The following is a 4,382-nucleotide window of genomic DNA, read 5'->3' on the forward strand; positions in this document are numbered from 1 at the left end:
CATGATGAGAGGCTCTGTGTGTGAGGCCCTGCAGGGGAACACACGGTCCCTGGAGGAGAGAGGGCCCTTGGGCAAGGGCTCCTCTGTCCCACAGGTGGCCAGTAGCGGTGTTGCCCTTCAAACCCTTCTGTGTGTGGCCCATTCCCAGAAAGTGAGGCCTTGAATCCAGAGGGGCCTCTACTTTACAGACCGGAAACCGAGGCTCAGCAGGGGCTGTGACACCCCAAGGGCACACGTGGAGAGGGTGGTGCCGGGCTGGGAGCCGAGACTCTGGGTCCTACAGCTGAAGGTTGTGTGTCTGGGAATACGTGGAGGTGGGAGGCCAAGGAGAAAGGTGGGGGGAGCCTGGCTGGGGGAGTGGGGGGTGGGCAGCAGGTGACCCCCTCAGGGTCACAGCCTCAAGGGCAGGAGAGCTGGCAAGAAGCGTCACCCAATGGTCACGCTCAGAGGCTCCTGACTCCAGGAGGGAGGGTCTCCCTCAGCCCCATCCTCATCCTATGTTGCCACCAACTTAGGTCCAGGGGCACCTGAGGCCCCAAACTCCCCACAGGACCCCCTTCTAGTCCACTTCTGAAGTTAGGTGGGTCGGTCAGTCCTGGGATCTATCAGGCAAGGAGTGAGGTAGCCTATCAGAGAAGGCTCGTAGAGAGGGTACACTAGTCAGCTAGATCCTGGGATCTATCAGGCAGGGAGTGAGGTAGCCTATCAGAGAAGGCTCATAGAGAGAGTGCACTAGTCAGCTAGGGCTGCGTAACAAAGCACCGCAGACCAGGACTCAGACCACAGACACTTGTCTCCTGGTCTTGGAGGCTGGAGGTCCGAGTCAGGGTGTCAGCAGGCTGGTTCCTTCTGAGGCCATGAGGGAGGATCTGCTCTAAGCCTGTGTCCTTGGCTTCTAGATGGCTATCTTCACCCTGTCTCTTCACATCCTCTTCCCTCCATGCCTGTCTGTCTCTCTATCCAAATGTCCTCTTTTTATGTCTTACTGGATCAGGGTCCACCCTGATGGCCTCATTTTAATTTGATCACCTCTGTAAAGACTCTGTCTCCAAATACAGTCACATTCACAGGTACTGGAGCTTAGGACTTTGACATATAAATTCCGGGGGGGGGTGTGGGAGCACGCAATTCAACCCATAAGAGAAGTGGGATCCTTGCTTGCTCCTGGCTGTGTTCTTGGGGTCCTTTGCATCCTAGTGTCCCTGGCCTGGGCAGGGTTGACCCCACACAGAAGTGGGGTATCCCTCTGGAGCAGTGCCTTCACCCCAGCTGGATACCAGCCTGACCCTTACTAGCATCATCAGCACTGTGGGATTGCTTCCTGTCAGCCTGGGCCAAAGCCAACAGGAACAGGCATGCTTCCGATGGTGGGTGGTGTTGCCTTTGGGGGGGAAGGTGCAGGAGGGGGCGAGGGCATCCTCCAGTCACACAATCCGGCCCCCATACAACGGTGCACAATTTGCAAAGCAAAGCACGTGTGTGCATCCAGGGAGGATCTGGAGCTTTGGTCAAACATCACAGCTTTCGGAGCCCCTCTACCTCACATTCACCCACTCATGTGTCAGTGGTCCCGAAGACCAGCACTTATTTGGCCCTATTGTGTACTGGGCACTGTATCCCTGCTGCACGGATATGGGTACCGCCCAGAGAGCTTGTGGGACGAGCCCAGGACCTCGCAGCGTGTGGGCGGCAGCTGGACCCCTCCTGCAGGACCCGTGTGTGGGGCTCCTGCTCTCCCGGCATCTCTCACTTTCTCTGCTGATCACAGCCACCTCCCAGAGTCGGTGTGAGAGGCAGAGACAGCTCTGTCTGGCGCCTGGTTCATGCCAGGTGCTGAGGGCAGGGCCCCGGAAATGGGGATGAGGATGAGGAGATGCAAGTCCAAGAGGCCACGCCCCGCCCCTTACTGGTGCTCTCATCATCTGTCTGTGGCCAACAGAGTCCCTGTGGTGGCTCCTATGTCCTTTCGATAGAAACCAGGAGTCCTTGGCCACACCCTTGCCCTCTGACAGCGCCCTGAGCCAGGGTCCTCTGGCTCCACCCCGTCTTTTCAAGTCTCCTGGTTTCTATCGTGGGAAATGATGTTTAAAAATGTAACCCGCACAGCTGGCTCCTCATTTTCCCCCAGGGGTTGGCCATGGCTTCCAGGCCCTGCAGAGGACATGTTACTGAGTCTAAGCTCATACTGCTTGCAGCGCGACAGGCCAGTAATCGAGAGATGAGTTGCTGGGACAAGGAATAACGACTTTATTCAGAAAGCCAGCAGACAGAGAAGATGGTGGACTCGTGTCCCAGAGAACCATCTCGCCTGAGTTAGAATTCAGACTCTTTTTTTTTTTTTTTTAATAAATTTATTTATTTATTTTTGGCTGTGTTGGGTCTTCGTTGCTGTGCGTGGGCTTTCTCTAGTTGCGGCGAGCAGGGGCTACTCTTCGTTGTGGTGCACGGGCTTCTCATTGCGGTGGCTTCTCTTGTTGTGGAGCACAGGCTCTAGGCGCGCGGGCTTCAGTAGTTGTGGCACGTGGGCTCAGTAGTTGTGGCTCGCGGGCTCTAGAGCGCAGGCTCAGTAGTTGTGGCACACTGGCTTAGTTGCTCTGCGGCATGTGGGATCTTCCCGGACCAGGGCTCGAACCTGTGTCCCCTGCATCAGCAAGCAGATTCTCAACCACTGCGCCACCAGGGAAGTCCCAGACTCCTTTTATACTAAAAGGGGAGGGAGCAAAGTCAAACACTTCTTGGTTCTCATCATCCTCCAGAGGGGATGTGTTAATTTCTTCCTCCCTACAGTCATTCACAGGTGGGCCTGGTCAGGATGTTTCCTGCGAGCTGAACAAAGGTATTTTAGCTTAATGCTCATTACCTGGGAGTCAGGGTTCCCAGAGATGGGCAATGATGTGTAATTTAAGCTTATAGGCAACATCCCTTTAGCGATGAACTTGTAACAGAATACAAAGGTTCTTCCCTGTTACAGACAGAGCTGGAAATAGGTTTCCTTTGAAGGGGGAACATAGATGAGTTCACATTCATGGCTCCAATCCAAACTCAGAATTACTTAGCCCCCCATGCTGCTCTGAGAAACCCGGTTTTCAACAGCGATGGGGAAGATAGAGTGAGTGTTTGTTACAATTGCTCATTTACTTTATCCCGAATACACACACACCAGCCTCAGATGACACCATCACCCCACCACCCATGGTGTGATGACTGAAAACAGCTCAAGATTTTCCTTTTTCTTTCTTTTGTCCTGGGAGACAACCCATTAAAGATACAAGGTCAAATTATTAGATTTTACTAGTCCTGGCAGTTGAGGGCACAAAACTGAGGGGCAGCAAAGAATCACAGGCACTTGGTAGTGCTGGCTGCAGGAGCTGGTCCTTGCTCTCCTGCATGGGGCCGGGCACCGGGGAGGAACAGGTTCGAAAGGGAGCAGAGCTCGCAGCAGCTGGGGGTGGGGGTGACTGGTTGGGGGTAGGGGTCTTGATTTCCATGCAGAACTGGGAGTTTGATGTAGAAGCAGGAAAGGGAAGGTGACCCCTGGCGGAAAGAGAGAGCCCACATGACTCACAGATGCTGATGAGGAGAAAGGGGGTGGGGGTAAATAGCAGAAAAAAGGAGGAAAAGGAAAAGATCACACAGCAAGGAAAAAGTAAACAATAAGCATAAAGAACACGGAAGGAGTAAAATGCAGACCACGAAAACTGTGCATGGGCTGAATTCCCTGTGAAAAAGCAGAGACCACCAATTTGGGTTTTAAAAAAAAGCCTATATGTATTTTATTTTATTTTTTTTCTCCTTTTTAAAAAAATTTTTATTAAAATATAGTTGATTAAAAATGTGTTAGTTTCAGGCGTACAGCAAAGTGGTTCAGATATATATATATATATGTGTGTGTGTGTGTGTGTGTACATATATATATACACACACACACATATATATATATATTCTTTTTTTACATTCTCTTAAAGAAGCAGCCTTCAAGGCAAGTGATAAAGAATGCTTGAGAATAAAGGGATGTTGAAAGGATGCCAAGAAATGCAGACAAAATGAAAGCAAGGACATCATTTTTAGTCCAGAGAAGGTGGAACTGAAAATCAAAAACATTAAATGGGAAAGAGGCATTCTGAAGGATTAAAAGGACAATTTATGAGTAAGATAAAATAATAAATCTGTATTATACACTAATCAACTTAGCAGCTAACTATATAAAACCAAGTTATTTAAAAATACGAGGAGAATGTAATAAAAGCAGAATTTCAACAGGAATTGCAATGTACCATTTTCAGAATCAGACCAATCTGGTAGATGATAAATAAATAAATCAAGTTTTAGAGAAATGGAATCACCAGCAAACTCAATTTAGTAGATGTATACAAAATATTTCA

The sequence above is a fragment of the Balaenoptera ricei genome, chromosome 5 (genome assembly GCF_028023285.1).
Source record: "Balaenoptera ricei isolate mBalRic1 chromosome 5, mBalRic1.hap2, whole genome shotgun sequence".
Lineage (NCBI taxonomy): Eukaryota > Metazoa > Chordata > Mammalia > Artiodactyla > Balaenopteridae > Balaenoptera > Balaenoptera ricei.